Genomic DNA, 23,123 nt, shown 5'->3' with positions numbered 1-23,123 from the left:
CACATGGCCCAACTACTTCGGCAGTACACGCTGCCCAGTGGCCTATCCATGTGTAATTAGTGATCTACTCATCCATGGCCTATCGTTTACCCATTAAAACGTCCGCAGTGCTATTGTTGCTGAAAATTAGTGCTGCGGCAGCATTTTGAGATGCGCATCTTCTCCTCCAAGCGGGCTCTAACTTTGTGGCATCAGCAATGCTGTTCTCCGGGCAGGTGAAAAGCAACCCATACGTATGTAGCTTAAAAAAGCCTGTGCATCGACAAATGTAGGTTTAAACAGCACTTTTTATTGGTCTTTCTTAAATATTCGAAAGGCTCAAAGCCCTCCTAATACAAAATGGCATTTACAGCTTACTAAGTTTGTGAGGCTTCACAGCAATTTATTCTGGCATTCAGCTTCTAGGCTGAGTTAAGGATGTCACGTTTCCCTGCTCGTTGTGCCTGCCGTCCCATTACTTCACCGTTACGAGCCATCGCTTGACTGCTGCCGCGGTCTTCCTGGAGAGGACGTCACTCAGGTACACGCTGCCTCTCCTCAGGCATCCTAGAAAATATACGAAAGAAAATATCAGCCTTCATTCCGTATTCATGTGAATTTTCTAGCCTGTTAAAGTGATAAAAGGCTGTCACTCAAGCATTTATAAGGACCTTCAGTGGGATCAGTGGTGATGTAGTCATCGGATGATATATTTTTACACATATACTGCTTGTGTAAGCAAATTTGATCCAAGGGGGAAAAAAGACATTTCTGAGGCAGGGGAAGGAAACCAAATACATATCGCTGGAAGCTACCTTGAGCACCACAGAAAAGGTTTTGTTTGGAATCCTTAATTGACATTATTTACCTAAGTTACTGATTAATGACTTACACATTAAATGGTGTTGCTACTTTGAAGAGTACCGGCTCAAACCACGTTTCATTATTTGCGATAAAGAACCCTCACGTCTGCATTTTGTTCCCCAGTACAATAGGAAACCCCGAAAATACATCCCTCGTTCCCCATCGTCCTGACGCTTCCCCTCCTTTGGTTCCAAAGTTGCAGCAAGTCATCCGCAAACAAGTCTCAGTACTTCCCACGCTTCCTGAAGCTCCTGCTGTCGCTCCCTTGACATACGTCGGAGGACCACTACAATATAGCCAACCTTCTGTCCCAGCCCCTTTGACCTACGCGGCAGTAGCTGCGCGGCCTCCGCCTCAGCCGTTACCACCCGTGCAGCCTGTCCTACGTCATGCACCGCTTCCTCAAAAGGCTCCGCTTCATCCTGCGACTCCACGCTATTACAACCCGTAGCGCACTTCGGACAATCGCCCAAGTTACTACTGTGGTTGCCCTGGACACGTGGCTCGTCGGTGCCGTCGCCACATGGCTGCGTGTCCCGAGCCTGCGTCTTTGGAGGACTCCCCACCGCTGCTTCATTCTGCTCCGTCTTCACCTGCATACGACGCCGAACAGCGTTCGTACACGACCCATCGTTCTCCTTCTCCACGTCGCAGGTCACTGTCACCAATGCGCTGGCGACCACCCCCTGCTGATGAGGGAAACTAAGTTCCGCGGTTCATGAGGCGAGAACTGCTTGCTCTGCGAAAAGCTCAAGGCCTCATATTTTGCCCACGAACGTTATAGTAATCTCTATCGATGGTCTGCCTGTACATGCGCTGGTCGATACAGGTGCTGCAGTGTCTGTGATTCATGAGCGACTTTGCCGATGATTACGAAAAGTTACAACGCCATTTAACGGTTTGTCGCTCCGCACTGCCAGCGAAGAGAGGATTGCACCTTTAGCAGCATGTACAGTCTGTTGCAGAAGTTTGCGGCCCAACGCGCCGGGCAGAGGAGCAGTATCGCTCCCGAGAGGCGGCGCTGCGCCCGACGGCGCTGCCTGGTGACGTAGCTATAAAGAGTGAGGAGGCTTGTTCTCTTCTCCTTATCCCGCGGTTGATATCGCACATCTTTGCTCTCAGCCGCGGGATGAGGGGAAGAGAACAAGCCTCCTCACTCTTTATAGCTACGTCACCAGGCAGCGCCGGCGGGCGCAGCGCCGCCTCTCGGGAGCGATACTGCTCCTCTGCCCGGCGCGTTGGGCCGCAAACTTCTGCAACAGACGGTACAGCGCGTGTCGTCATTGAAGGTCTTTTATACAGTGTCGAGTTCGTAGTTTTGTCGTCTTGTTCTCACGATGTGATCCTTGGATGGGGCTTCGTCTAAAAATAACGCCGTGATCGATTGCGCCCGAGCTGAAGTGGAATTTTCTGCACTGTGCGACGTACTGCACGACGAAAACCGTTCAGTGTGTCCTCAAAAGCTTACCATCGCTGAAGATGTCGACGTAGCTCCAGAAGCTTGTGCCCTTGTACCTCTTTCGTGTCCTGCCGTGTCAGCCGTTAGTGTTCTGTTTACACCATCTGCATCCTTCATCCACCGCAAGCACCTGCCGCTGTCGTCTGCTGTTCTCGATGTTCACGAAGCTACTCATCTACAATCCGTCTCCGCGCCCGATTACTTTGCTACGTGGGGAATCTCCCAGTTCCATTGAACCAGCCCACCTTCTCTCTGACCTGGATGCCTCCGAGACCAAATGTGGTAACTACATTGATGCTCTGCAGTCCGATTCGACGCCTGATTCGTTGCCAGACGACTCCTTCCGAACCGCCATCGATGACGCCCTTCCTTCCACCTACCGAACGCAGCTTGCGGCCCTTTTACAGACGTTTTGCTCCGCGTTCGACGCCGCCCACACACCTCTCGGCCACACTTCCACAGTCGCGCATCACATTCAGACCGGCTCTAACGCCTTTTCGACAGCGCCCTATCGTGTGTCAGCGGCAGAGCGCCGCGTGATCAATAAGCAAGTTGAGGACATGCTACGTGGTGTGATCCGTCCATCTCAAAGCCCCTGGTCTTCACCAGTGGTGTTAGTCAAGAAGAAAGATGGTTCGTTTCGCTTTTGTATCGATTACAGACGCTTCAACAAAATTACCCACAAGGACAATTACCCCCTTCCGCGTATAGACGATGCTCTTGATTGCTTCCAAGGTGCCGAGTACTTTTCATCCCTTGATTTACGTTCCGGTTACTGGCAAGTACCAATGGCCGCCTGTGAACGAGATTAAGACCGCATTTGTGATGACGGATGGCCTTTATGAATTTAATGTGATGCCCTACGGTCTGTGCAATGCGCCCGCCACATTCGAGAGAATGATGGATAACATCTTGCGGAAGTTCAAGTGGCACATCTGCCTCTGCTACTTGGACGACATTGTTGTCTTTTCCACTGACTTCGCTACGCACCTAGAGCGCTTGCGGCAAGTCTTGGTTTGTCTTACTGACGCTGGCCTACAATTGAATCTTAAGAACTGTCACTTCGGTGCCCAGCAGTTGACAATTTTGGGTCACATCGTCTCTAAGGAAGGTGTTCGTCCTGATCCGGCCAAGCTGCGCGCAGTCGCAGAGTTTCCTAAACCGTTCTCACTCAAGCAACTTCGAAGCTTCATAGGTCTGTGCTCGTATTTTCGACGCTTCATACAGAACTTTGCTTCTATTATTGCACCCCTGACGAAGCTACTCGGGGGAAACAGTGAGTTAAGTGATTCGTCAGCCGAGTGCGACGAAGCGTTCACCGCATTGCGCCATCTTTTGACATCGCTACCAATCCTTCGCCACTACGACCCGACCGCACCCACTGAGGTCCATACTGATGCGAGTGGCATTGGCCTCGGAGCTGTCTTGGCTCAACGAAAAAACGGCTTTCAGGAATACGTCTTCGCCTACGCGAGTCGTGTTCTCTCTAAAGCTGAATGCAACTACTCAGTTGCAGAAAAGGAGTGTTTGGCAATTGTGTGGGCACTAACGAAATTCAGACCCTACTTGTACGGTCGCCAGTTTGACGTCGCCACGGACCACCACGCGTTATGTTGGCTGTCCTCTCTTAAAGACCCGTCCGGCCACCTCGCAAGATGGGCCCTCCGCCTTCAGGAATTTGGCATTCGAGTTGTATATCGTTCTGGCCGTAAACACATGGACACCGACGCTCTGTCTCGTTCTCCCCTATCCAGCGAACCTGCTTGCTCCACGGCAGCTGATCCCGTCCTGTCGACTCTAACCATCGCCGATATGCCTGCGGAGCAGCGCAAAGACCCGTGGCTCGCATCTCTTATCGACATCATGTCCACTTCTCCCAACGCTGCGCCTTCTCGGACTTTACGCCGTCAAGCACCACACTTTGCCCTACGAGATGGTTTTCTCTACCGCCACAATGATATGACTGATGGTCGACGGTGGGTTCTCGTCATTCCCCGCCATTTACGACATGAAATTTGCGCCCCTTTCCATGCCGACCCTCAGTGTGCCCATCCTGGTGTAGTCAAGACGTTTCAAAGAATTTCTCAACGCTACTATTAGCGCGGAATGTACGGTTATATTCGCAAATATGTCCGCTCCTGCATCGCCTGTCAGCGCCGCAAGCCATCCACACCTCGTGCTTCTGGCCCCTTACAACCCCTTCCATGCCCGGCCCGTCCTTTTGATCGCATTGGCGTTGATCTTTACGGGCCACTTCCCTGCACGGTCTCTGGGAACCGCTGGATTATCGTCGGCATCGACCACCTCACCCCATATGCGGAGACCGCTGCCCTACCTGCCGCTACTGCCCGTGAGGTCGCCCTGTTCTTGTTTCATCATTTTGTCCTTTGCCACGGCGCGCCGCGTGAGCTGCTCAGTGACAGAGGCCGAGTCTTCCTTTCCAATGTCGTTGAAGCTCTACTGGCCGAATGTCGCATCATACATCGAACCACCACAGCCTATCACCCTCAAACTAACGGGCTGACTGAGCGCTTCAATCATACTCTTGGAAATGTGCTCACGATGTACGTTGCCGCCGATCAGACTAACTGGGACGCTGTTCTTCCTTTCGTGACGTACGCGTACAACACCGCCACGCAGTCAACCACTGGATTTCGCCCTTTCTTCCTCCTTTATGGGCGTGAGGCTTTGTCCACGATGGACACTATATTACCATATCGTCCAGACTCCTCCGAGTGGACTCCACTTTCTGACGCTGTAAAGCATGCGGAGGAATGTCGCCAGCTGGCCCGCAGTTTAACATCGGAATCTCAAGGCCGCCAAAAGCATCGTCACGACAAAGATCAGACGCCACATGTTTTCCCTACAGGGTCCCTCGTTTGGCTCTGGGTTCCTGGCACCCCACCGGGATTGTCATCGAAATTTCGAACTGAATACCACGGCCTCTACCGCATCGTTCACCAAACCTCCCCTGTAAATTATATCGTGGAGCCACTCACTCCCTCTTCGGACATGCGTCCTCGCGGCCGCGAAACTGTGCACGTGAGCCGCCTCAAAACATACTACGACCCGCTCGTCTTGCCCTCACCATAGGTCGCCAGGGTGGCTCCTCTTCGCTCCCGGGAAATTGTAGTGAACGAAGAGCAGATGTCACGAAACACGAGGAAGAGAACAACGAAGTGCCGCTGCGCTGCTCGAGCTCGCTGGTTTGTGCCTAGACAGACTGTGTTCCTGTGCTTTCGCCGTGCAGCTTACAGAGGACTATATTCTGTTGAACCCTCAGTAAAACCCATTTCACACTCATTTATATCCTTACCGCTTTGTAGTCGTTATCCGCATTGCAAAGTTCGGTGCGCTCACTGTAACTCGCACCTTCATGTGTGCCAAAGGGCCGACGTGAAGCAACCATTGCCAGCATATCACCCTTACTCATGCATGGGGCCAGCCATCATAGCGGCAGGTTGTTTCGTCCGCTCAAAATCATGTTGAGAGCAGCGCAATTGAGGTGCGCGAATGGGCTGGTAACGGTTTCGGTATTTACATAACCCGGAATTTTTCTGCAGACGAATAAAAAGTTACACATGAGGGTTCTAACCGCAAATATTGAAACAGGGGTTTCCGAACGTGCTCGCCGACTCTAAGGTATTTATTGTCTAAAGTGAATATTTAGTACTTGGAGAGAATAACCTCACTTTCCTATGCAGAAAATAAAAATGTACTGCGCTGTGCGAAGTGGCTGCCAGCAATGCACCCCCGGTTTCCATCGCCTGTTTCCAATGGTTTATTTCTAACCCTTGTCTCAAGCTATCGGACACACCAGGTGTAATGTACCATGCATAAAATCTGCGTGAGAGCATATTAATGGGTAGATTTGTAAGCTTTACAGATTTCACTTACAAATACTACGAGAATCGCGTCACTGCGGCCTTTCTTAAAATTGACACGCAACAGTGCAATATACGTGGCTAAAATATAGTACTCAACGTATTAATTCAGCTTCGCAAATGCAGCTGTAACAGAAAGTGAGGGCTGGAGACACCGAAGGTGCGCCTAGCTTTCAAATTTTCTTAGATGGCACAACCGTTCGAAATATGTAATTTTAAAAATAAGCCCTTGATAGCAGCTTTCCCACAGCATATATATGGGTGCCTTAGATAAGAATTATAATCGAGGTCCCATGACCATCTTTAGTTTCCAATTAAATTTTTGTATGTGATGGGCAAATATCAGAAACAAAGGAATTAACCTTAGCTTTGCAAGATACGGCGTAGTTTCCTTGAAAACAAAAAAATTGTACGGTATATCTTTAGAGGTAGAAATTAAACGCTGTTTTTGTCATTTCAAAATGTTGCAAGTTTGGATACCACGATTTTGTCATGTATGTTTTACTCACTAAATATATGCAGGTTTTACATTTACAAACACTATTAGAAATCCGTCTTGTTTTTGCAGTTGAGTTATTAAAAATCGCAAACTTTGCTTCAAGAGCAATGGGCTGCAAAAATATTCATTTTTAATCTTATATACTGGAATATGATGCTTAGGTTGGTTGCACTAAATATGTTTTCACTTCCTAACGCATGTTCTTAATTCCAAGCAATTTTTGGAGCTCCAGACCGCAAGGTGTGTTCTCCACAACTTATCAAAATTGCCCAAAATTCGAAAACAGCAGTAAAGTGTAAATTTGCTGCAAATAAAAAAAGGATCATATTCAATTTTCATTCAAATCCCGGTCAAGAATCTTCAGTGCCTCAAAAATATCACGGACTAAAATGTGTTGCGTTATATTGTTTAAAAATATAACGTTGAATATTAAACCGAGTGCTTGTCCTGATAATGGCCAAATTCAGTCTGCATTCTTGCAAGATCCAATAATATTGTGGCACTGAAACTATCTCTAGATTATCAAGGTTCCATTCTTTATTTCTAAAAAAATTTTAAGCTCTAGATTTGTTTTTTTCTGCATATTATATTGAAATCGGGCAAAATTTAAAAAAAATGGTAAAATAAGGAAAACTGATTAGAATTGAAGAAACTGCCACAACATCGATTTGTATCAAAATCTCTGGAAACAATGCAAACTACTTTGTTAATACGAGTCAGTAAATATATTCAATTCTGCAAAATGAATTATTAGAAACATAAAAATGCCTGTTTTTATTCTATAGATGTGCTTATATGGCTCCACCTCATGGAGTAGGCATCAAATCTTCAATTTAGTATTTGCTGAATTTAGTTACAGTCTTGTAAAATTTAAAGCCTTGTCAGAGCTTATAAACCCTTTTTCTGCTTGTCGGCAAAGACTTAATATAGCTTAAAATTGAATTATTCCCTATTTCTGTCAAATTCATGACAGAACGCAAGTGAAGGCTGAACTTTTTCTCTGTCCTGCACTCTTTTTTTATTGCTAGGTGCAGTAGTATTCAATCAAGTTTATTATTGACCATAACTAACAATACTATAATTTTGAAGGGGAAATGAGGGTGCTCGTTATAATACATGAAGGAAAGAAGCCAACAGTCGGCGAGGCCGAGGAAAGCGTTGGGGATGGTACTTTTGTCTTTTTTTTTAATGTTTACTTGGATAATCACAGAAATTATTAATGTAATCTGATTAGGGGAAACATAATTAAACACAAAGTAGAAGAAAAAACAACGTGCCGATGGTGGGAACTGAACCCACGACCTCCGAATATCGCGTCCGGTGCTCTTCCAACTGAGCTACATCGGCCGCTGTCCCCCCTGCTACTTTCTTGGGTATTTATGTTGTCTGTATACGAACCTTGAGAGTGTTCACCAGCGCCACCCTCAACCATAGCGGCGGACGTGGAACGTCCTTTGTTACCGCCAGCGTCGCATAGAACGTGATCAAGAGCGAAGGCGAAAGCTGTGCTAGAACCCTCTTACGCTACAAGCAGATCAATTAAGGAGGAATGAAGGTGCTCGTTATAACACATGAAGGAAAGAAGCCAACAGTCGGCGAGGCCGAGGAAAGCGTTGGGGATGGTACTTTTATGTCTTCTATTTTTTTAATGTTTACTTGGATAATCGCGATATTCGGAGGTCGTGGGTTCGGTTCCCACCATCAGCACGTTGTTTTTTCTTCTACTTTGTGTTTAATTATCTTTCCCCTAATCAGATTACATTAATAATTTCTGTGATTATCCAAGTAAACATTTAAAAAAAAAAGACATAAAAGTACAATCCCCAACGCTTTCCTCGGCCTCGCCGACTATTCGCTTCTTTCCTTCATGTATTACAACGAGCACCCTCATTTCCCCTTAATTGATCTGCTTGTAGCATACGGAGGTCTCGGTTCTGGCAGTCTTGAAGCCATAGGTAGCGTAACAGGGTTCTAGCACAGCTTTCGCCCTCGCTCTTGATCACGTTCTATGTGACGCTGGCGGTAACAAAGGCCGTTCCACGTCCACCGCTATGGTTGAGGGTGGCGCCGGTGAACACTCTCAAGGTTCGTATATGGACAACATAAATACCCAAGAAAGTAGCAGGGGGGACAGCGGCCAATGTAGCTCAGTTGGAAGAGCACCGGACGCAATATTCGGAGGTCGTGGGTTCGGTTCCCACCATCGGCACGTTGTTTTTTCTTCTACTTTGTGTTTAATTATCTTTCCCCTAATCAGATTACATTAATAATTTCTGTGATTATCCAAGTAAACATTAAAAAAAAAAGACAAAAGTACCAGCCCCAACGCTTTCCTCGGCCTCGCCGACTGTTGGCTTCTTTCCTTCATATAATTTTGAAGGTCATTTTTCAATGTGTAATTTTTTATAATTATAATCATAAGCAAATCTCTTTCCAGCATAATAATTTTGGAGGTGTTACAAAGAACACACATACCAGCATAGAGCTCCAGATTCTGCCTTAAAATAACAATATAACCTGCGTAATAAACACAATGTTTTAGTGCAAATAACGTAACGCATTACGCCAGTATGTAAGGTCGAAAATTAACATTTTTGTAGCGCGTTGCTCCTGAAGCAAAGTTTGCGATTTTTTACTAAATCAACTGAATCAATGAAACAAGCTTTTAATACTTCTTATACAAATAAAAGTTATGTTGATTTGGTGAGTAAAAAACAATGGATGACAAAATTTTAGTGCGCAAGCAGCAGGCCTCCAAATGTGCAACTTTTTGAAACGACAAAAAACGGTGTTTTCTTTAGTGATAGGCGTTCTTGTTTTCTTTTTTCGGGAAAACTATGCTGCATCTTGCAAACCTAAGGGTCTTTCCTTTGTGTCGAGACATTAGCCCACGACATAGGAAAATTTAATTAAAATAAAATGGTGATGGCACCTCGATTACTGTTCGTGTCCGAAGACATGCATATTTGTTTTCATTTCGTCTCTTTAAACATGTTCGTTTAGGCAATGCGGTGAATAAAAATATCATCGCATATATTAAAGATTTCTGCGCTACGCGTTATACCTAAAGCCACCTATATTGTCACAACTGTTATTCGTTATTTGTAGCTGAAACAACATCACAAAAGGAATTCGATCGCAAATTGTTCGTGAGTTAAATAGACGTAAAAGATGACACACGTATACTTTGTAGAATACAATTTAAGAAAGAGCAGTTACAAACTATAGGCAAATAATGCTATGATATGGAGCATATGTATTACTCCGGTTAACAGTAAAAAAGGCGACTTTTAACATATTAATGTATTCGACAAACTATTGCATGAACACAATTATGGGGTCATCCACGTATGTAATGTCTATGGGCATTAGATGTGTGAATGACTTCGTTTTAATCCAATTTGTGCGTCACTCAAACTAATTGAACAAGGAAAAATTTAGTATTTACACAATTTTCAGCGAGTATACCACAAAATATACTAAGGTGCTTCATATACAGTCACATCACATAGCAAGTGAAGTGGGATACCAGAAGTAATCACTCACTCTGATCAGCATTTCGGTTTTGCGTCATCTTTGTAACTTTTTAGGCAGGCTTTTTCACTGATTATCCTCTTTATTCCTCTTCCAACCACAGGACACAGATCTTCTGGGGGTGCCGAAGTGTTGGTTTTCGCACCAGTGATACAACTCAATCGATCCATTTCTACGTAGAAAACACTCTCAGTGCGCACCTAAAAAAAATGAAAGCATGTATGTGTAGGCGAAATCATTCACCCGTGATAAAATAATATGATTTGAACAATAAAATCGAATGATCACACTCGAAACAACAAGAAAGTGGTGGAGAGATAGGAATTAAAGCTTGAAAGGCGGTTGCCTACTGCAATAATAGCAAGAGGTCCACTGTCTATAAGAATAGGCAATAAATATAAGGCACATTTAAAGGTGCATGCAGCAGTTACAGTGATGCAGTGCTACCTTTTGTTAGGCAGGCTTTTCCGCTGATTATCCTCTTCTTTATTCCCCTTCCAACCACAGGACACAGATCTTTTGGGGGTGCCAAACTGTGTCGGTTTTCGCGCTAGTCATACAACTCAATCGATTCATTTCTATGTAGAAAACACTCCCGATGCGCATTTAAAAAAAAAAAAAAAACATTATGTATAGGCTAAATCCTTCACATGTGATAAAACAATACGATTTGAACAATGAAATCACATGATCACACCCGGAGCAACAAGAAAGTGGTGGAGAGATAGAAATTGAAGCAATGAAAGACGATTGCTTACTGAACAAAGCAATAGCAAGAGGTCATGTGTCCATAAGAATAGGCAATAAAATTAAGGCACGTTTAAAGGTGCATGCAGCAGTTACAGTGATGCAGTGTTACTTTTTTTTTCACTGCAGTAGTTGGTATAAATATTACAGCAATTGCTAGGTATCAGAGGTAACCCCATTGAAAACCTCATCCAAGGTACCGAGCAGCAGTGGCGCGTTTGTACCTTAAATGAAAGCGACTGAACAGTGGGTGTTGTAAGAGGTGCAGCGTCCCTAGGAATAGGGACCAAAATTAAGTTTGCTTGTAATAACCAAGTACAAAAAGGAGCAAATATGCTTGCAATAATATCATGATGGCCTATGTTTTCATCAACAGCTGTAAACAACCTGTCACTACCAGTCGGTTCTTTGGATAGAGTTGTCAATGCCAGAGCTTAAAGCTAAGAGCAATATGAGTAATATTTATTGCGGTCACGGCTGTAAAGAATTCTAGCACAACACTCCATTACTGTAACTATTCAACCGTCCATTTGTATACATATTGTTCATTTAAGAACCATGCACATCTTATTAAGTTGCTCTTTTCTACTCCCAAATGGTTTCCTATAGAATTAGAATACGTAGATCGCTGCTTCGGTTTCAAAATTTTTGTACGATGGCTATGACGTGCACTTCATGCATACAGTACGTTCATTATTTCCTATTCTTCTCCCATACTCATTCTATCCTTCTCGGCCGCTCAATTCTCCGCAGCTTTTTTTTTTTTCCCGCAGCCACCCTAGCTTGGGGCATTCTAGGTTGGCCTTTGTGAAGCTCTGCCACACTTGGGAGGAAGGGTGTTCGCCACAAATGCTTTTCGTATTTATCTTCATTTTTACCATGTCTTTTACGGCTCGGCTGCTATCGTCTATCGACTTTTGCCAGAGCTAACAAAGGTTCCACACGTGGCTGCACTACAATAGACGCTATCTCCCTTGATTCATTCGGGGACACGGTGCCCGATTCCTTGCCTTCAAAGTCCTCTCTGTCACTGACCTGAGCCACTCTGCCAAAATCTGATACTACCTTGGTTTGCCACTGCCTGGCCCATCGCGAGAGAAAGCTCATTCTTCTTTCGGCTTAGTTCAGCTGCAATTTCGCGGGCTTTCAATCAAGTGAGCGCTTGGACGGCTCGGTCACCGAAGCTACGACCTTCCTCCTGCAGCATCTGCTCTGACCTGTTCGAAAAGAGGTACGGAAACTGCTCTGGCAGGTTCCGTGATACCGCTGCCTCTATTTCCAGAATGCCAAATGGGCCTATTCTGACACGTGCGACCGGCAAACATGGGCTATTCTTTACGGGAACCTGTTTAATACATGCACAATCCCCCGTTAAGTCAGCTGCCTTCACGTATGTGGGGTGGATTACGTCCATGATGGCCGCGGAATCTCTCAGAACCCGACAATGCTTCCCATTAACCTGCATCTTTTAGGTATGGCTCTAGCAGGCGCATGTTTTTTTTTCATCTGCATCTGCCGAAGAGAACAAAACCTTCAACTTCCTATGTGTTGGCAAAGTGAACGGGCTCGTTGCATCGGAAACAGACCGATTTTTCTTTCTGTTTCCTTCCCTTTGTCGGCTGTCACTTTAGGGTAGTTACTCGACTCTGCCCTGTGGCTTTCGTCTCGCTCCAAGGTGCCGCTTGCTAGGTTTCCAGTCTGGGTTCACGTTTTAGTTTGCTTTAGGGTTTCCCCGAGAACGCGATCACTCCGTTTCCCACCTAGCATGGAATTCTTCGGCCAGCTCTGCTGCACGTTCTAAGCTTTTATTTCCCGGCCTGTCTTGCACCCACACACACGTTCATGCTCCTAGACAGCTATAGAATTGTTCCAGGCAGATCACTTCTATTAAGGAATTGAACGGCGGCGCAACACGGAAACGGACACAGACAAGAAGGGGACACCACATGCGCACACTACCAACTATTTATTAAACGGAAAGGTGGCATATTTATACGTTCATCTCAAGCATCAGACTCATCGCCACAGTCCGCTCCAAACCCAACACGTGAACACCGAGCACCGCCAACAGGAAATCAGACACGATATTTCTAACCTCAGTAGATAAACTATCAAAAACGGGAAAGAAAAAAAAAATTTTTTTTTTTAAACGGAAGGCAGGCCATATCTCATAGCAAATGCAGTGTGGACCGAAAACAGCAGAGTAAGACATGAGAAGCGACCAGCCCGAACCCTAACAAATAAAAAATAAAACGATAAAACAATCGTAGCAAAAGCAGAGTCAAAACAGTTAAGCAAAAGCAGTCAAAACCCTAAGCCAACAACAAAAGACGATCGTAGCAAAAGCAGTCAAAACAGAAGAAGCAAAAGCAGTAAAAAAAAAAAACTAGGCCAACAACAAAAGACGATCATGGCAAAAGCCGAGTCAAACAAAGGAAGCAAAAGCAGTCAAAAAACCTCAACCAACACCAACATTCGTAGCTCAGAGTCAAAGAAATGAAGCAAAAGCAGTCAAACACAATCGTATACCAAAGGCGTAGTCAAAAAAAGGGGGAGCAAAAAGTCAGGAACCTAAAAGCAACTAAAAACGATCGTAGCAAAAGCAGAGTCAAAACAAAAGAAACAACAGCGGTCAAACCTAAAACAACAGCCTAAAACAACGATTTCCTGACTGTTTTTGCTCCCCCTTTTTTTGACTATGCCTTTGGTATACGATTGTGTTTGACTGCTTTTGCTTCATTTCTTTGACTCTCCTTGAGCTACGAATGTTGGTGTTGGTTGAGGTTTTTGACTGCTTTTGCTTCCTTTGTTTGACTCGGCTTTTGCTACGATCGTCTTTTGTTGTTGTTGGCCTAGCTTTTTTTTTTTTTGACTGCTTTTGCTTCTTTTGTTTTGACTCTGCTTTTGCTACGATCGTCTTTTGTTGTTGGCTTAGGGTTCTGACTGCTTTTGCTTAACTGTTTTGACTCTGCTTTTGCTACGATTGTTTTATAGTTTTATTTTTTATTTGTTAGGGTTCGGGCTGGTCGCTTCTCATGTCTTACTCTGCTGTTTTCGGTCCACACTGCATTTGCTATGAAATATGGCCTACCTTCCGTTTTAAAAAAAGAAAAACTTTTTTTTCCCCCCGTTTTTGATAGTTTATCTACTGAGGTTAGAAATATCTTGTCTGATTTCCTGTTGGTGGTGCTCGGCGTTCACGCGGACTGTGGCGATGAGTCTGATGCTTGAGATGGACTTATAAATATGCCACCTTTCCGTTTAATAAATAGTTGGTAGTGTGCGCATGTGGTGTCCCCTTCTTGTCTGTGTCCGTTTCCATGTTGCGCCGCCGTTCAATTCCATCATGCACCAACTGGCCCCCCAGGCCGTTATTCACTTCTATTATTTTGTCATGAGTTCCGAAAGCCTCTTCTCCTCTTTTACCATTCTGTCAGGTCTGCCTTCAGATTGTAAGTGAAATGCGGAAACGACTGATTACGTTGTTACCTGGTTTCCCTGAAATGGCAGCAAAACGCATCTGAGGGATAGGCGGTACTTTTTGAGAAGCGCTGCCTTTGCTTTAGCATAGTCGGCTGCTCCTTCTTTTGTCAGACGAGCAAGCACTTGGGCTGCCTCACATGGGAGGATGGTCAGCAGCTTCTGGGGCCAAAGCTCGGATGATAACTCAACATTTTCACACGCCCACTCGAACTTTACGAGAAAAAACCCTATGTCTTCTCCTAGTTTGTATGGTAGCAAGAGGTTTTTTATTTTAACACTTGATGCTTCCTGACTCACAACGGAGTTTGGTGTGTGTCTCCCAGTGCATTTTGCCTGTGCTAACTGCAGATCGAGCTGTTTTTTTCTCGATCCCCCTTTCATTCTACTTGTCTTCAAGATCCTTTTTGAGTTTCTCCTGTTCCTCAGCCTTCTTTAACTCTTCTTGAATAAGCTCCCAACGTTCTGCTATCTCCTCCGCGTCCGCACCGATGTCCTCAATTGCCCTAATCAGTTCTGGTTTTCTGCGGATGGGCCCACAGTCAATGCCCAATTCCCCAAAGATTAAAACCAGCTCCAGTTTGTGCAACTTTTTTTAGTCCATGACTACTGCAGCAATGGCAAGTCCCTGCACTATATGGTTAGAGGAAACCAATCTGCCTCTAAAACCACCCTTCATTTGCCGAAGCTTACAAATATCTACAAGTTGTAAAACCTGGCAATGTTCCAAGAGAAGGACCATGTACTTACTGTACCAGAGTCAGGACTGGAGGCGCAGACCATTACACCGCAGCCATCCACTTGATGCGATCAGGTTCGGGGCCAAGGCTTCTGGGTAGCGTGATCAGGTGGACAAGACATCGGACGGGGAGCAGCAGGTAGAGCTGGCAAAGAAGTTTTATATACATTATTTACATGTCAAAACAGGAAGAAAAACTCAGACGAGGAGAGCAGAACCGAGCTGAACTCCTTAGCTACCATGGATAGCTCCACACATTAATAAAGCGTCCGCAATCTCCAGTTCCCTAGCTGGGGAAATGAAGGTCAATTGGGCCTGTCAGGGGGAGTACAATTATGCTATATCCAGCTTTTAACACTAAACAGCATGACGTATGGTAAAACAGTGATGAATGGTTTTGTAGCGCATTGCGTGTAAAAAAAAAAGAAGGTCACAGCTCAGCGGTGCGCTACTACACTGCGATGGAAGCAATGACTTCCTCTTGCTCCTTTAGAAAATTAATATCTACCCACACTAGCATATTTATTTTCCTTTACTACCCTACCAAGCTTTTACTGAATTGTCTCGATGCGCTCATATATGCACGGATCAGACGAAGTGAGCGTCTGCAGGTTCTTCGCTCAAATCGGACTAGGAAAACCAACTTCGCTCACAAAAAAAAAAAAAAAGAACCAGGACGAAAATTGAGTAGCCCAAAGCCTTCTGCGATTGGCTGCCTAGCGAGCTGTTTCTGGGTGATACGCGAAATTTTCTACAAACCCAGAACCTGAGCGCGACAGCGCCGAGCGGAATGCTTTGGCGTCCCTCGGCCTGTCACGCCTGTCAACGCTCCACTGCACTAAGGGAGCTCTTGTAATTAACGGAAAAGAACTCTCAGGAAAAACTCAACCTTATGATTTTTGAAGGAAGAACTGGGTAATGCTTGCCAGCTTCGCGTTGGCATTCTGCCCGACAAAAGCGTCCTCTAGCTGCTAAACGCATCGCATAAGCCGTTGGTTGCCGCCGCTGCATTCAACTTTGTTGTGGACACCACATATACAACAAAAATCAGTCAACGCTTCGTGAATATGGCGCGACAAAACAGAACCCCACAATCACTAATTTGCTCTTGCCGGTATGCACATGCGGAGGGCAGCTGACCGAACCACGCCCAATAAGACCCATCAGCCCCCGCGTGCGATCGGTGCTTACGTGACTGCTCCCAAGGTGAAAAACGGCTGCGTCTGCGGGAATTTTGTATTCGCTCTTTAAACGTGACTGCGTTCAGCACTTAATATAAGAACAAAGCACTCGCTTGGAGCCCCTATCACTTTTTGGTAATGACCTGTGTCTTCGATCTTTGCGGTCAAAATTTCGACATATCCGCATTATGCCCGAAAAATGCTTCGAGATAAACGGGAGTCAGTACATAGTACCTATGGGAGGTGAAAGCGCGACGTGGAAAATTTTGAACTTAACCAATTTTTCGAGATATGCGAGTCCGTGTTAACGAGGGTTTACTGTATTTTTTTTACTCACATACCTCACAGGCTCCAACTGGAGTATTATGTGAGGGGGGGTTACATAAAAACCTGGGGTGCAAAAAGAAGCAAATAGAACACAGTTACTTGAACATTGTTATACAAATAGTTAAAAGCCAACCAGAAAGTTGAATGCAGTTAGAAAAGCTTCAGATCAAGAGCTGAGCACCCCAAAAATCAGCCACTCAAATAACACACTAAGCAATGCATCTTTAGCTAATAGAGTCACTAGCCGCTATTTACAACTGAAATTAAGAAGTGAAGCTCTCATTTCCTATTTCTGTTGATTTATTTGGCCGTGCAATGCAAAAGAAAATACTCTTTGTAATATTTTTACTTCCATGACCACAAGCTATATAAACAGGTAATAAAAGGAAGTGAAGGAAAAGCCCTATGCTTATGTGTAGCAGACTGCACAAAATATCATGCAGTGGAATGTTTACTTCATGTGCCTACACTATGTACAAAGATACTGTCCATGTCTACCTTCTGGCTTCTTAAGTGTTATGGACAGAAGTCTGCCATCAAGGACAAAATTTACTGGACCACTCCACAGCAGCATATCATGCACACACTCATGGTAACACACCAGGTGACGAGACTGGCTCTAGGACCATGCGTGTCCTTCGTTACCAACAAGCATGCTATTTTTCTGTCACTGAGTAGCTGCTTATTGATTGCCAGGGGCATGCTGCAAGGCACTGTTGCAGCAGTGGCATTCTGCTGACTCACCAGTGCGAGCAGGTGCCTATTGTTCCCTTGCTCGGCCACTTGCACACCATTGTGATAATGCACATCTTCGGTACTGTGTATTAGCATAAATACACTGCCGCATGCAACGCATTCATTACAAAAAGTTCCGGTCTGCACGTCGCTGCTTCTTTATATTTGCACAGGCAGACAAGATGTTGCAAACTTGAGCATGCACTGGGGAGCACCTATACACAATACCAATGAATCAGAGTAATATTGTAGATAAAAACAAAATATAGAAAACTAGCTGTGTGGGTATTGCTCATACTTGCTCAAGATATCAATTGCATCTGTCCATGAGTTATCACTTATGCAAACACCTGGTGCCGAATTCTCTAAGGTGCTGTATGTTTGGCGACGACCCCTTAACTGATGCAATAAATATACCAACCATTTTCCTTGTTGGTAGATCATTTAATATGCAGCTCTATTGCAAAACTACATTCATGAGAACTGTGGCAGTGTCCACTCATATGATACGCATGGAGTGTGGTGGCTCGTAAAGGCACAACTGCTTTTTGCAACATTTGAATCAAATTAGCAGATAAGGAAGCTTGGGCAAGTTGGTGACAGTACTCTTGGTACCAGTGGCCTAGCCAGAAATATTTTTCGGGGGTATTATACAACAGAATACAACAGACAAAACAGACCAACCAGAAGGGGAGAGCGGGGAAAGGAATGTGGGTGCAATGTTCAGAGAATTTTTCTATTGTTCTCCTCAATGTTACACTAACTTATGGTTTCTGCTTGTATATAGATCCCAAGTACTAAATCGAGACCACAGTTCTCACCTGGCCCTTAAAATGTAAGGAGACAGTAAATTGCCATTTTAGAAATGCGCTGTTTACAGGACTGCATTTGTTGTTTTATTTTCCTAATATGGCCTTTTATAAGATGCGGTTAAAAGTGCTGAAGGTAAGCATAACCATAATTGCATTAAAGCTCCCGGGTAAGTGCATGAGACGCGCCTGACCATGCCAATTAGTCAGCGGGGTGCCAGTAGTGCAACAAGAAACTAGAAGCACATTCTTGACGACCAATAAGAAACAACCCGAAGCATGAAAATTGGCATGCTTTAAGGGAAGGATTGGGCATGCTCCCAACATTGGCCTTGTCACAAGGCGTCTCACTGTTAGAGTATGTGCAGATATCTAATTAATGAGCAGCAAGTCAAGTTTAGGAAAGTAACCAACATCTTCAATTTCTTTTCGACACTGAATATTGCTAAGGACAATGAAGATGAAGCGAGCAGTGGCACAGGCATGAGCACTTGATCCAGGCCTGCTCCCATTATTAAAAACCATCCCATCCCATCACCATAGGTCATGCTCTTTCTTCACTAGCTTCCCATCCTGTAACAATGTTTTTCTAATCTTTAGAGACAGGTAAAACTCAACACTGGGGCCCCAAAAGCCCTTCAAAAGAGGTATTCCAGCTGTACAACATCATGGCTTAGCCAGCTGCCAAGCAGCTCATCTTTGGGACTGCTGCAGGTACCACTTCTTACATAACAGCAAAAGCAGAAGGCAATATTCAGAGATAAACACAGGGGTTTCAATCCTCAGTGCCTTTACCTCTTGCTTCTCCCTGCCCTTCCGCCATGTGCAAGGTGGGTATCCAATTTCATTTCAATATTCTCTGCGAACACATGCAAACAGAAACAAGTCAAGTAGAGTTTGCAACCTCGTTATAGGTAATTAACAAGAAGCTGATGTTTGCAAGCTTCCTTCATGCACTGCACTGCATCAATGCTAAACACTTTTTACAAGTGACCAACATTTGACAACTCCTTGCATGCAAGCTACAATGAAAAACATTGTTTACAGCAAAGAGAAAGCCTTAAAAGAGCTTCGAAATGCTTGTTAAGCACATTGTTCTGCCTTTTGGTTACGTAGATAGTGACACAATAACTGCTGGTTGTTTTGTGTATTATCCAGCGTTTAATGCTTTAAGTTGGTCGCGAAAAATGAGTTCGGGCCACTGAGGGTGCTGGCACACAATGGCCGTTTTTGGCAGCGGATGTGTTATCACTGGGTAGGGGTTTGATGATTGGACGAACAATAAATTCACAGCTAAAAGGGCTCATAAGTAGATATATGTTCTGTCATATTTTTGTATTTTCTATAGTATCTACAAAACCAGCATGTTTGCTTTCGTCAAATTACTCCAAAGTATTACAAAAAAGTAATCATTGCTACAGGCTCTGGCTATTGTTCTGCCTCGGAGAACTCTGCGTCTCTCTACATAAATGGCTTTGGCAAGTATAGCTACCCTCTATGCACATGCAAACTCTTGCCTAAACAGCTGGTTTCTCGTAGGTGATATCTCGTTGAATTCTGCGCTGCCATGAGAACGAAAACTAGGCAGCACCATGCTACTTGAGCAGCGAAGGCAGTGGAAAAATGTTTTTTTTTTTTTATATATTTCCCTCTCAGAATGAGCGAAAAAAATATGGATGGAAGTTCTTGGCATTCACGAGCCTGACGCGGCGGGTGTGCTCAGCACATTTCACTCGAGCACGCCCTCGAAACTCCTTAGAAGGTTCACCAATTCGGCATTCGCTGGCTACAAGCAACGGCGGCAACGATGCGACGCGGTGCTGGCGGTGGCAGGCACTCACACAAAACATCAATTGAAAAAAGTAACTATCGTGCGCATTAGCTGAGCAGTGAAGGCTCGTTCCGATCGGAGCCTATCCATGTTCATACATAATAGTTTGCAATGTTTTCACTGCTGTTCTTTTCTCAAAAACTCACCATCACGAGTAACGTCCCTGGCAGCAGCTCACTGTGCTCTCGCCTGTTGGCTTAGTTTTCAGTCAGATTAACGCGCATGAGCACACTTATTGAGAGCTTACATGCCTTTGAAATATTTATAATATTGCGTTACCATCGGATGCATGGATTGTCAGCGCCAGGTTACAGTGGAGCACAGGAAGGTCAGCGAAATTTACCACAAGTGCACCATTCCTTTTTTTTTTTTGCTTCATTGTCACTAGGAAAAAATACTGACGTATTTACATCTATGGGACATGCGTTTCCTTTTTTCTTGCCAAAGCGTCTGTTGACGCAACATAGATAAAATGTATTTTCAGCCAATCCTGCTGCTGTTGTTTTTTTTCAATGACTTGAACCCATACATACCAAATGGAATTGATCAAAAACTAAAATGGGAATTTATCAACTGCGTGCTGGGTGCTTTTTTTTTTTTTTTTTTTTGGAATGTGAACCTTTTGATTTTCCCTCGCAGGACGCAAATTCGGAACGCATTCACAGGAGTGAACCAGGCTGTATTCTATTTGAAGCAATAAGTCTTTTGAATGCATCTTTGCAATAGTTTGATACCTTGCTTGAATTTGCGCAACTGATTTAAGCGTCATCCTCAGCATTACTGGAAATGTCTCACTGCCCTTTGAGGTGTGCAGGCAATTTAAATATTAAGGCCATGAAAGATGAATGTACACAGACAAAGCCTCTATTCACTGAAGATGGCCGCATCAAATGCAAAACTGGTGGCACATCTGATGATGCCGTGGGCTGTCCTCCCTCCCTCCCTCCCTCCCCCCCCCCCCCCCTACTGCTGCCTTAGCACGAACCCCGATAGGTATACATACAACTGGGCGCCGTGCGCACCGCTCTGAAAAAGTCGCCGCAAGCCACCAGCTGACGGCCACTTGCCGCCCAGTGCTACGTAACGTGCGTCCCGATACATACAACTAGGCGCCGTAAACAGCGAGCCCCCAGCTGACGGCTACTTGGCTCTTCCACTAGGGTACCCCGTAACTCAGCTTCCGACAATAAAGTTTTGTTTCTCTAGTGACGCGCAACTGCCGATACTGCTACTGCTAGCCCTACTGCCATTGCAATGAGAAACAGGAATAGGGAAAAGGTACATACGCCCGTGTAAACATAGTTACAGCACTTACCTGCCAATTCTTCGCCATTTCCATGATAAAAGTTCTTCTCTTGCGGTCATCTCCTGGCCTGCCGACACCAGTAAGCCTGCCCTTCGCAACATTCTTTGTAGTCTGTGGCTTGTATGCTTTCACAAGCGATACGTTCACGAAAGCTTTCCCTCGTCGTCGCATACCGCATAGGCTATTGTGGAGCTTCCATGCCACGCGACAAACTGCCTGCAGGCAGTGACTGGCAGATATGAAACAATGAATACTTGCGTACAACAAGAGCATCGCACACCGTGACCGCGCACAAACACCGCCATTAACGCAGCCTCCCAGACTATCTTGGCTACAGGAATGCCTAAAGCTTTGGATGGCTCTGGCTTCGTTCGTTTTGCGACGTGATATCGTCTGCTAGTAAATTATCGTCTTCAGACAGGAAAACCGGTTAGGTCAGATATTTGTCATGTAGTTTTAACAGATAGGAAGCACTTGCTGCTATTTAAAATAAAGAAAATTATCATTTTATTACTGATGTCCACCGTGGTCATATGGCCAAAGGAAACAAATATACACTCTCATAATCACGGAGGTTAACATAACCGCGCGTTCACATTACCCCATTTTCTATGCGCTTTGGTGGAGGACGTGTTGCTCATTAACGTGTGCATTCATAGCAGCATACATACTACCGCGGTATTATTATATCACGTGATGCAAATTTTGTGCTATTAATTTTTTTTTTTTTTTTTTTTTTTTTGTGACCACCACATTACTGCGAAAGGCGCGGTCGCGATTCTACTGTACATTATACCATATATAGTGTATATATCTTTATTTTCTTATTTTTGCCTACCCTGTCCTTTCTCTCTGTCGCTCTTCTTTGATTTCCTCTACCGCTTCCTTACTATCCTTTCATTTTCGCCGCCTCAGCCAGGTGCTGCCGGGGATAGCAAACATCTTTTCCTCCCTTTTTGATATCTAATGATAAATAACCACATACTACTGTTTAATTTTTGTGGCACAGTACGTCGACCTAACGTCGTTACCAGCGTAATTTTGCAGTAAATCTAAGTGCCCCAGCATATGTTAAGTTCAGTATCCATGCATTAAATGTACAGTCCAATACCATCACAGCTAAAATCGAAGGGTTGGTCCCCAGCATGGTCTTAGAATGGCGCAAACTGTAACGAGGCCCGGAGACGAAGTGTTGTCGCGTTTCATGCCTTTAATATATAGCTTTATTTGCATGCAATGCTGCTATGTTCAAGTCCGACTTGCAGACTACCACTTGATATATGACCATACAGCTGCACAAAAATGAAAGTTTGAAGCCATATCAAGCCCTGTATGCCCGATTATATTAGCACACATTTTTTACCATAGGGTTTCCTCTGCAAATATATGACCATCACATTAAATGCTCCTACTTCGATTTTGTCTCATTGCATTCAGCATTAACTCAGGAAAACAACGTATGCAGTTACTATACGTCCTGTTACTATACTTAATCCCTCTCTCATAACATAACGAGAGAGGTGTCCCTTACAAGGATTAGGGCCCTTACCCCATCGGTGACATGCCGACGGGGCTCTGAAGAGGATGCAGTGCAGAGTACATGCCCTAAGTGTACAAGGCCAACTGCCGAGGTGGGTCTTCGCCACCTTTTATGAACGTGCCCATGAATGCAGCCGTCAAGAATAAGACAACTACAAGAAGTTGGACTGTCGGCTACGAGGGAGGAACATTTATACGTGTGGCTAATGG

General features: G+C 44.8%; 1 long non-coding RNA gene and 1 other non-coding gene across 3 annotated transcripts; one reads left to right on the top strand and one right to left on the bottom strand.

The window, feature by feature from the left end:
- Positions 1-269: 269 nt before the first annotated feature.
- Positions 270-21,707, bottom strand: LOC146172922 (uncharacterized). 2 transcript variants are annotated; one of them, XR_014702015.1, is made up of 5 exons: positions 21,384-21,707; positions 19,033-19,096; positions 15,197-15,330; positions 10,232-10,419; positions 270-546 (listed from the first exon to the last, which is right to left on the bottom strand). It is a non-coding gene; the product is annotated as an uncharacterized LOC146172922 (long non-coding RNA). The 2 variants fall into 2 exon arrangements; XR_014702016.1 differs by having other exon boundaries at positions 15,202-15,330.
- Positions 8,822-8,894, top strand: TRNAL-CAA (transfer RNA leucine (anticodon CAA)). Its single transcript has one exon. It is a non-coding gene; the product is annotated as a tRNA-Leu (tRNA).
- Positions 21,708-23,123: the final 1,416 nt, after the last annotated feature.

Source organism: Amblyomma maculatum, chromosome 11 (genome assembly GCF_055883805.1).
Source record: "Amblyomma maculatum isolate TAMU_Amacu chromosome 11, ASM5588380v1, whole genome shotgun sequence".
Lineage (NCBI taxonomy): Eukaryota > Metazoa > Arthropoda > Arachnida > Ixodida > Ixodidae > Amblyomma > Amblyomma maculatum.
The sequence above is the reverse complement of the archived record's forward strand: the minus strand, read 5'-3'. Positions and strand labels throughout refer to the sequence as shown.